Here is a 10,945-nt window from a genome sequence, read left to right as displayed (position 1 = left end):
GGTCAGGAGTGGGGGACTTTTGTAGCTGAGTGCCAGGGACTGGAAGTTTGCTACTCAAGTTCTGATGTAGAGCTCTTTTTTTTTTTTTGGTACCGGAGATTGAACTCAAGTCCTTGCGCTTGCAAGGCAGGCCACCGAACCACTGAGCTAAATCCCTGGCCCCTCTGATGTAGAACTCTTAACCTTCCTGCGTCAGCAGGAGGAAGTTGGGACTTTGGGGCCATTAGGGTTAGGTGAGGTCATGTGGATGGGGCCCTAGTCTGGTAGGATTAGTGCCCTTGTAAGAAGTGATGCTGTTTCTCTTTCTCTCCCTCTCTCCCTCTCTCCCTCCCTTTCTCTGTTCCTGTCTCTCTCTCTTTTCCCTTCCTCTCTTGGAGTTCCCACAGAGACTATGTAAAGCCAAGCATGGTGTCAGAATGCCCATAATCCCAGCACTCTCGGAGGCTGAGGTAGGAAGATTACAAGTTTGAGTCCAGCCTGGGCAATTCAGTGAAATCTTCTCTTAAAATAAAAAATACAAAAGAATATAGATGTAGCTCAGGGTAAAGACCCTGAGGTCAATCCCAGTACTGCTAAATAAATAAATGGATCAATTAAAAAAAATCAGGTGAGCAAGTACAGAGTGAGATGACAGCCACCTACCAGCCAAAAGAAGCGTCTGGATAAAACCAATGCTAAGCACTGAGATCTTGGACTTCTGGCCTCTAGAAGCAGGTGTGCTGTTCAAGCCTCGCAATCTGTGGCACCTCCAGGCCAGTGGCCAACAGCTGGAAGGGTGTCACCTGGAGGGAACGGAAGGAGCAAAGGCACCTGATGGGCCGAGGAAGGCAAAATCAACAAGAGCACAGGTGGGATTTCAAGGCCTGGAGGAAGGCCCTGGTTTCATCTGCTCTGTGCGCAGTGAGAGCCATGGAAAGCTGTTTTTTAGAAGAAACTGCAAAGACTGGCTATGAACTTTGGACACTAATAGAGCAAGTCTCATCTGTATTACATCCTTCCCAGGACACTGTCTCTCCAGAGGCTGAGGCAGGACTGTACCACCCCGGGTCCCCAGGCCGTCAGCCATGACCACTGATGTTTGGGCTGATGCCAGGTGCCACAGGGTGTTCAGCCGTCCTCCTGGTCTCTACCACCAGTGCCAGTGGTGCCACCCAGTTGTGACAACCAACATTTCCACGTGTGGCCTCGGACGTCACAGCAGAGTCCCCTGATTGTGCCCCTGCCCAGCCTGGGGACACTCTTTCAGGGTGAAGTTGCCTGGGTTTTAGGCACCAAGGCCCCCACTCTGCCAGGCATGGTGGCTTGGACGGCTCGCCTTTTACACTAGTCAGGGGTGAAGTGCCTGGGGACAAGCTCACGCTGCAGATCCTGGGCTGGGTGGAGTGTGGCTTCAGGCTTGCGGTGTGTGAACCGTCTCAGCTGGGCGCGTGACCTGATCACATTGCTGAGACTGTGACCAGCAGCTGGGCACTGTGTCTTGGGCTGTCTGGAGACCAGGCGCAAGGGAGGGTGATGATGAGGATGGTGGCAGTGACTGTAGCCTCTCACGTCCCTTTTATGATTTGCCGTAAATTGGCTCATTTTTCTCAGCCCGGGAGGAGGAGGCTCCACTGGGCACGGCCTCACCTGACAGCAGTGTATGAGGCCCCCGCAGGGCCCCAGGACACCCACGCTGTGGGCCCACCTGAGTGAGACCCAGCTGGCCACTCTGTGCCACTCAACACCCCTGTCCTGCAAGAGCCACGAGCCTGCTGAAAGCACACAGTTTAGGAGGCACCTGGTGGCTCCCCGGGATTCCTATTCTGGTTATCAGTCCCACCCTGCCATGTGCCCATTTGGGGTTCCAGGGTGAGGACCCCCTCTGTCCAGGTGGGAGAGGAGCTGGGGGCCTAGACGGGTGGCACCCTAGACTCCAGAGAGAGGGCAGGGGCCTGCCTTGTCCTGGGTGTGGGTGGCTCCTGCCAGGACCTCCCACCTGTGCCCAGGGGAGCAACCCAGCCCGGGCTCTGATGAGTACTTGGTGACCGTCCCTGCCGAGAAGTGGCCTCTCCAGAGCTGACAAGAGGACAGAAGTGTCACCCATGCATATTTTCAGGGAATGGGGGGGTTGTTTTGTTTTAAGAAAAGTTCCTCTGTAATAGGTTATTCAATTAGGAATACTGCCAGGCATGGTGACGCTTTTTTAAAAGGGCAAAAATAACCTAATAAGTCAAATTTGATTTGGCAAGCTGGAGTCTACGTTTTCCAGGGTGATTGCATTGCGATGTGGCTAAGACAGGAGGGCAGGCGACAGGGTCACAAACAAGGTCCGGGACAGGGGAAAGACTGCAGGGCCAGGACAGGGGGTGGGGTGGGCCAGGGTCCTGTCAGGCCTGGCCCCAGGCAGTGTGGGACAAGTGTCTGACCCTGGGGAGAAAAGGGCCATGCCTGACCCAAGTCCGCACCCAGCGGGCCTGGCCTCTGAGCTCCTGACAGGAGGCCAGCCATACCCACTTAGCGTGGAGGGGGCCCCCAGAGGAAACGACCCAGGCTCACACCAGAGCCCCCCAGGCAGGTCACATGTGTGTGCTCACACACACAAACACCACAGCATTACACACTCCCACCTGCATGCACTCGTGACAGCACAGGTTCTAACACCTGTCTACACACACGCACAGACACTTGTACCCCACCCCACAACACACCGCACACCACACGAGAGATACACGGAGAGTCAGAGTACACAGTGAATGCTTAAATAAAAAGATTCATTACAGAGAAGACACAGTGCCATTAACCCCCTCAAAATCTTCCTCCTCATGTCAAATGCACTATTCCACTGTTCTCACCACTTTCTGAAGCAGGTCCAGAAGTCCTCATTTGTGAGAGTCTTTATGAGATGTGATAAGAAATGAGCCAGGCGTGGTGGTGCACGTCTATAATCCCAGCACTTGGGAGGCTGAGGCAGGAGGATCACTGTGAGTTCGAGACTAACCTGTGCTGCATAGTGAGTTCCAGGTCAGTCTCAACTACATAGTGAGACCCTGCCTCAAAACAACAACAACAACAAAATGTGGTGAAGGCTGTTGCCAACAGCCATCCAACAGAAAGGCAGGTTCATAAAAGCATTAGTGGTTTCTCTTCCAACTTGTTCACGGGATGTGGCGCCATGAGACTCCTTGCTCTTCCCCAAAGTCAAAATGGCCAGGAAAGGTAAACACTTTGGTTTCAGGACCTCGAGGCAGAGATGGCAGCACAGCTAAAGACACAAAAGAGGACTTCCAGAGTTGCTCCAGAAAGTGACAAGAACAATGGGATAAGTGTATTCAAAGTGAAGGGGACTAATCTGAGGAGAATTAATAGCAATGTCTTTTTTCTTTTTTCTTTTTTTTTTTTTTGAGACAGGGTATGTGCAGTTCAGGCTGGCCATGAACTCACTGTGTAGCCCAGGCTGGCCTTGAATTCATGGTGATCCTCCTGCCTCAGCCTCCTGAGGGCTGGGATTACAGGCATGCGCCATCACACCCAGCTAGCAATGTGTCTTTTACTGTAATAAATTTTTAGAAATGTAAACATGCACTGTGTTTTTCTGTCACACGTCATATGCACACTGCAGGTCACCATCAGACACAGGGGCACACTCACACACCTGTGCAGGTCCTCGAGTCCCACCCACTCACCATGGAGTGAGCCCCGATGGAGTCTCCAAGAGCAGAAGGTCAGATAGCAGAGGCTGCTTTGGAAGAAAAAGGTCTGGGGGCCTCAGGATGAGCATGGGGAGCGACAAATGCCCCCAACCCCACAGGAAGCCTCTTCTCTAGTTAGGGACCCCAGTGGTGGGCTGCGGGATAGGGTTAGAACCGAGCTCCCATGGAGGCATAATCAGGGGGAAAACTCACCAGTCACGATGAGCACCCATCTTTCCGCCCCAGCAGGAACCCTCTGCTCACCCAGGCTCTGGCTCCATTGGATCCCTCAGCCCTGGGAAACAGTGGGGGAATCACCATGCTTAGAGTCTCCTGGCGGCCAGGGGCCAGGGCGGGCGGCAGCTGTGTCCCCCTCTGAGTGGAAATGGGAGCAGGAATGAGGGAAGCGGCAGCCCTGCCGGCTGCGGCTGGGGTCACCGCAGGCTTACAATGCGCATCCCAGGCTAGGTGGACTTGTGCACGGAGAAGCCACCTCGCGGCAGGTGACGATGTTGTGGCTTCAAACGCTGCACCTTCACAGGATGCGGAGTGACGGGGTGGCCCATGATCTGGTGACCGAGTCTTCATGGGACGCAGCAGGAGAGAGGAGAGGGTCAGCCAGGAAGAGCTGGATTAGAGCTTTTTATTCACAAGGGGCTGTGAGGGGAGGCGTGGCAGGTCCCCCTGCCAGAGGACTTCTGCCGAAAGGGAGCTGTGTTGAGCCCCGGGTCCCGTTCAACTGTGGGCTGGCGGCTGGGTCCTCAGAGCCAGCAAGTCCCGGGGGCAAGCACCGCAACGTTCTACTGCCATCGCTTCCCTCCCTTGCCCAGGGCTGAGGACAGAAGCGCCCAGGCTGGGCCACTCCAATGGGTCGGTCCCCACTTGGAGAAGGAGATTTGATGACAGGACCGTGAGACTGGCAAGGCTTGGGGAGCGAAATCTGTATCCCCCCAAATCAACACAGTCCCCCAATCCTTCTTCCCTTTTTCTTTTTAAAATGTTTATTAGTACATGACGGCTGTGGACATGATCACATTCATCATCAAATCCTTAACGAGAGGAATCCTTGGGCACACAACTCCTAGCCAGTCGGGTGACAAACCAACCTGAAAAATAAAGACCCGAATACCAGGCTGTGGATTTGAGTGAGCCAGGGACAGGGCGTGCAGCAAAGCAAGAAGTGGTGCTGGGATTTTCTGATCTAAAGAACAATACTCATTTAAGAAGCCGTCTATCACGGTGACCTAGAAATGTAACTCCAAGGAGTTGAGATGATGCCATCAAAAGGGTCGTGATGCCCTTATGCATCTCCTGACAGGTATGGATTTATATAATAATCCAGAAGCGTTTTCAGTATTAAGCGGCCCTGTAACCCTGCCCGGGCCCCTGCGATGACGCTGGCCTTGCTCACGCCTAGGGAACGTGAAGGATTGCAGAAGCTGGATTTTGAATTTTGTAAAAAGATTTTTCTTTCAAATTACATTTCTGGGGCCCTTGTCAAGAATCCCAACACTCGGACTTCAAGGGTAATTATTCCCTCCAGGCGTTTTTCACTTTATAAAAATAGTAAAACATACATAACACAAAACATATTGTGATAGATATGTTTTTTTCATTTTTTTGAGACACGGTCTTGCTGTGAGCCCAGGCTGACCTCAGACCCGTGGCAATTCTCTTGCCCCAGCCTCCTAAGTGCTGAGATTACAGGCACGTGTCCCCACACTTGGGTGTTTTATACACTTTCAAGTTCATGGCTCCCGGCACAGAATACATTCACCATGTCGCACGACCACCGTCACTATCCGATTCTAGTACTTCTTTATCTTCTGTCTCCACTGAACGCTGATTCCCCACCCGCCCTTCCTTTCCCAGGTCCTGCCAAACTTGATTAGACTTTCTGTCTATGAATTTTCCTATTCTATGTGCCTCATGTAAGTGAGATCCTGAAAGATTTATCCTTATTTCCCTTAACACGATGTCATCAAGGTTTTCCCAGGTTGTACCATATGTCAGAATGTCTCTTTCTTTTCTTTTTTTTTTCTTCTTCCTCTCCCCGCTCCCCCGCTTCTTCCCCACTCCCTTCCATCTTACTGTGGGTTGAGCTCAGGGGCTTGTGTGTAACCGAAAGCACTCTACCACTGAATTATATCCCCAGCCCTTTAAGAAGACAGGCTGGCCTCAAACTTGCCTCCTCTGAGTGGCTGTGTCATTGCACCTGGCAGAATTGCCTTCCTTTCTAAGACTGAATAATAGTCCATGGTCGGCATGTCCACATGCAGGGACCCTTGGGCCGTCCCCACCCTTTGGGGTGTTATGGCCAGTGCTGTGAACACAGTGCTACACCTCTGGTCGTTTTTGACAGTGCCAAGTACCGGAATCAGAAGTTGGGAGCCCCAGGAACTGATATCCTGTGGAGCAAAAGCTTAGCCCTGCAAGGCTGGGAGGAGGAAGCCAGCTTCCTCAAGGCATGTGGCTGATTCAGCGTTTTCCTCACATATTCCAGGAGTTTTTAAGGTGTTTACAGCTTTGCTTAGTCAGTCTTTCTACCACTAGGAATTTATGCAGCGGGGACCAGAAGTAAAGGAGTCTCGGGATGATTACCCAAAAGATGGCACCTGAGGTTCTGATTGTTTTAGATCAAAGCTCTTAGAGATCAACAGAGGCTGCAGAGGCCACCTCGCCCGTGGGGAACTGGCTGCCACCTGTCCCTCTGAGATCTTTGTGACCATTTCAGGAATGAAGACCGAGGACTGTGACCACAGCCCAACTTTGTCAGAAGATATCTGTCTCTGGCTCTCTCAGATCCTGAAGGGACTAATTTACAACCTAATCGGCCTCATAGCCTCTTTTGGTGCCCCTGGGATCATAGCTTCTAAAGTGCTGGCCCTGTCTCCCCTGGAGGAAGGGACCCATGCCTCCCCTCTGAGAGGGTCACACTGTGGTTCCATGGGCACTTGCACACAAACAATAATGAACATATGTGCCTTTTTCCCCTTCTCTCCCCGTGGTCAGTTTTTCCCAGCAGATGCAGCAACCATCCATCAGAGGCAAAGTCCGCACTTCCAGAGAGGACACGGCCTTAGGCATGGCTGGGGAGAGGACATTAAATAGCAGGTGAAATAAAAGCCTTTACTCTGCACATCCATGTTGTAGTGTTGCCCAGACTTGCTACGTGATGTACCCGTTATCATGCACATCTATAAATCAGAACATATCTAGGTATATAATAATTCCTAAGAGGGAGGCATTTGCTAAAAAGGGCCATTCTAGGTACCTGCTAGGAACCTGAAGACCCAGGCCCTGGCCCTTACCACGGGGACCCGCTTTGTCACCTGAAAACAAACTTTCTCCAATAAATTCCACATTGGCCATAGGTCTTTGCAGCGGGACAAAACATGCCCTGCATTTGGGGTCTGAGTTGACCTATACACTTCCTCTGAGACTGAAAAGCAAGTCCTCATGGCCAGCTCCTTTGAGCTCCTCACCGGGCCAGGTGGCCTCACCTGGCACCTCACATACCTGCCTCCTCCCTGTACCCTTGAGGGCCCAGTCTGGCTCGAAGTCCTAAGCCCAGCCCCTTCCTGGCACCAGCTGGACCATGAGAAGTCTGGCTTCAGAAAGGTGACAGATAAGAACCGCTCTCACAAACCTGGTCACATTTATAGAGCAGTAGGAAAAGGGAAATCAAACCAAAAAGTGCCCAGAGGAACCAAATGATTGTATTTCAAATGTGTTACAAAGAAGTGAGCCTTCAGAGGACCGAGGAGGCGTCCCACAGCCCCTAGGTCAGGTCCTGGGTGTTGGCCTTCGGAGCTGCAGTGGGTGCTGGTTGGCTGCCAGTACAGCCCCCAACTCCCCGCGTTTGGAATTCTGCAGTGGAGCTCCCAGGAAAGGCCTGGTCTCCTGCTGGCCCTCCAGCCCCTCGGGTCCCCACTGGGAGCTCTGAAAGCCATCAGCAGGGCCCAGCATCATTCATTCTATTTTGTAAATTCAACCCTGGCATTTTACTTTCTGAAGCAAAACTTTCCAAACCAAAACAAATCCAGTATCAGAAAGAACAGAGTATATAGAATCCGCACTGATTTCCACACAGCTCATCGGCACATTGAGACTGGGGTCTGATGTAAACCCTAAACACTGCTGATTTCCCTCCCAGACACATGCATTCAGGTGGTCTTGAGCTGCTCATAACAATAACAAAATTTTATAGACCCTGATCATTTTTCTCCTTGTGTGTCATTTTCTTTTTTTCTTTTTTAAACACTGAGCTAAAAACACAAAATGTGTGTTTGAATCTGAGCCGAGTCTTTGAGATCCTGATTACCCTAAAGAACAGTGAAGCCATTTACAGGGCATTTTAAATGGCGTATTAAATACTTAGAATCTTCAGAATGTCTAGGGCAGCTACAAAGGTTCAAAGAAAATAGCATTTCATTAGAGACTGCCCAGAGTCTGGACAACACTATAATTTCTGTGTCCTCTCTGATTTGGCATAATTTCCCCCAACCGGATCCGTGTTATTGGGAGAAGCAGCACGGGGTGGGTGGGGCTCAATGGTGGGTGCTCCCTAGCATGTGTGAGGCCCTGGGTTTCGTCCCCCGCACCGTACACAAAACAAAACTGTGTTACTGAAATGAAAGCGGGATGTTCACGCCAAACAGGCTCGCTGTTCTATAGATACTTTCGTTTAGGGTAAAACTCCTTGCTCTGGACTGGGGATGGCCGCAGAAGTTGAGAGGCTGTGGCAGTCCGGGCCTGAAGGGAAGCAGCATAGTGAGATTCAGGGCACAGCTCCCTGGAGGCATCAGAAATGACGCTGGAAATGGTGGTGATCACCTGCCAGGAGTTCTAGAAACACGTTTTGCTTAAATAAGGGAAATATAGTTCCAATTTGCAATGCTAGTAACTGTGAGTGCCAAAACTTTTTTAATAAAGATTACTGCCTGCCTAGCAATGATTTAAACTGGCTTCAAATTCTGATCAATTCTCTCGTTTTTTTTTTTTTTTTTTAATTTACATTGAATTTATTGGTACATTCTAGGTAGACAGTACAGTTACATTCATTACTGGGATCTTGTACCTTTACATGCCAGGTCTTGGTTCTCATTTTTTCCTCTTGTCCCCACCCTCCCTTCACCCCCTCCTCCCCTCCCCACCTTCAAACACTTTAATTCCATTTTTACATTTTCTCATATTTTTTTCCTTTTCCCTTGTTCCCCTTTCCCTATCCTTCTCACTGTCCCTACACCTTTGGTCCTTTTCTTCCTATTTCACGTTGCTAATTATCCAGTTAGGAGCTTGAGTACTATTTTAGTTTTTCACACCAGAGAAACTATTTGGTATTTGCATATGTGTGACTTATTTATTTCACTTAGGAGTACATCCTCAAAATGTACCCATTTACCTATGAATGACTCTCCTTTCTCATTCTTTATGGCTGAGTATCTCTCAGTTGTTTTTTTTGTTTGGTTGGTTTTTTTGAGATAGTGAGGCACAGTCTCACTATATAGTTCAGTCTGGCCTTGAACTCACTATGCAGTTTAGCCTGGGTTCAAACTCTTGGTGATCTTCCTGCCTCAGCTTCCCAAGTGCTGGGATTGCAAGTGTTGGCCACCATGCCTGGCTCTTTCAGTATGATTCATAAACAGTATAAAACAGTCAGGCATGGTGTCGCATGCCTGTAATCCCAACTTTGAAACAGTTCTGCTGTAGCTCCGGGGTAGAGCCCTTTCCTACCATGTGAGAGGCCCAGGTTCATTCCCAGTACTGAAAAAAGAAACAAATGTACACATACATACAAGAACAGCTGAAAGGGGTTAAAAATTTCACATTTCAACTGGAATGCGATTGATACTCTGTCCACACTGGTGCACCCGCCATTGAATTGGCCCTGAGAACATGAAGAAATTCTGCAGAAGCAAAACTTCCTCTGTATGATCTCGATTTTCATGAGAAGAAAGCTGTTGTGCTTTCCCTGGGTTCCTAGTATCCTGGAAGGTGAGCAATCTCACAATGCGCCTTCTACCAAACGCTTGCCCTGCAGCTCCCCAGCTCTCGAGACTGCTGTTCCGGCCTTCACGTCTCCACCAGCGACAGACCCATGGAGAAGCGTGGGGAACTCGACCTGACCCGTGCCACACAGGACACGGGAGTCTGGCTGGTCAAAGCTCCTAAATATCAGTCGCAGCAATTGGGTAAAGCCCTGGAAGAGGTGAAGTTGGGAAACTGCGGATGGCCTAGAATCGAGGAAGAACTGAGGTGCCATTTACTTTAAATGAGGATCTTGCAAATGTCCATGATATTGGAGGAAAGCCAGCTTCAGTGAGCACGCCTAGGGAGCATCCATTCGTCTTGCCAAGTGTTGGAGGATAGACCTTCACAGTCTTTACCCAGAGCTCATGAGATAAACCCTCACCGGAAGGAAGAGTGGTTCAAAGGGCTGAAGGCCACATGAGATCAAAAAGATTGCAAATAGAAGAATCTTCCAACCTGTAAGGCGACAACAACAACCGAACAGAGTTGTAACAACCAATCACAAACCTGCTGCTAATTATCAGTACAACACTGAATATGAAAGGAAGAAGAAAGAAGACGGAAAGGGAGCTCGAGCAGATACACATGTTCTTTTCAGCCTTTGACAAACACCAATAGTGTAATCTTGAAGACTTGGTGGAAAAAAAAAGACTCGGTGGATATCACAAAATAACCTGTGGGATACCTGAAGGAAATCTTGTGAGAAATTGGTATCCGGCAGTCAAAGACATCCACAAAAACACACGGGAGCTGAAGCTGGAATACAGGCATTGTTGAGGAAGAGAGAACGATTAAGAGGCCCTCCAGCCACATGCAGCTCACAGGCAGCCAACAGCATTCTCATCACCTGGATGCTTGACCACCCTAGGTTAACAGCAGTAAAATGACCGGCACTTTCATCTGTCTTAGTGATTTTTTTTCAACTTAAAATTCTATTAAGCATCTTAAGTGTTTTTTGAGGAGAAAGGATATATTTATTGATAGACTGAACTTGCACTCAGCCGTATATCTACAGTGGGAATAGGAGCTGGGGGTTTAAAAGGGCTTCTCTTTTTTAAGGGTTAACTTTTGAAATGTGAGATTGAGAAATGTTTCCTAAAGGAAGACTCTGTCCTTCCTGTATCTCCGAGGAGCTCAGGAATACAGATCCGAAGTGAATGGTGTAGCAGGGGTGGGGGGGTCAATTACAGAAACTATTCCAAAGAATTAAATAACCGAAGTTCCTTTTTCTGAAATTATTGAAG

At 49.6% G+C, this 10,945-nt stretch overlaps 1 pseudogene; it reads left to right on the top strand.

Annotated features, from left to right (window-relative positions):
- The first annotated feature begins 9,768 nt into the window (after positions 1-9,768).
- Positions 9,769-10,478, top strand: LOC104870476 (annotated as a pseudogene).
- Positions 10,479-10,945: the final 467 nt, after the last annotated feature.

Source organism: Fukomys damarensis, unplaced genomic scaffold (assembly GCF_012274545.1).
Source record: "Fukomys damarensis isolate Sample0158 unplaced genomic scaffold, DMR_v1.0_HiC HiC_scaffold_27, whole genome shotgun sequence".
Taxonomy (NCBI): Eukaryota; Metazoa; Chordata; class Mammalia; order Rodentia; family Bathyergidae; genus Fukomys; species Fukomys damarensis.
This window is presented reverse-complemented; position numbering and strand designations above follow the sequence as displayed.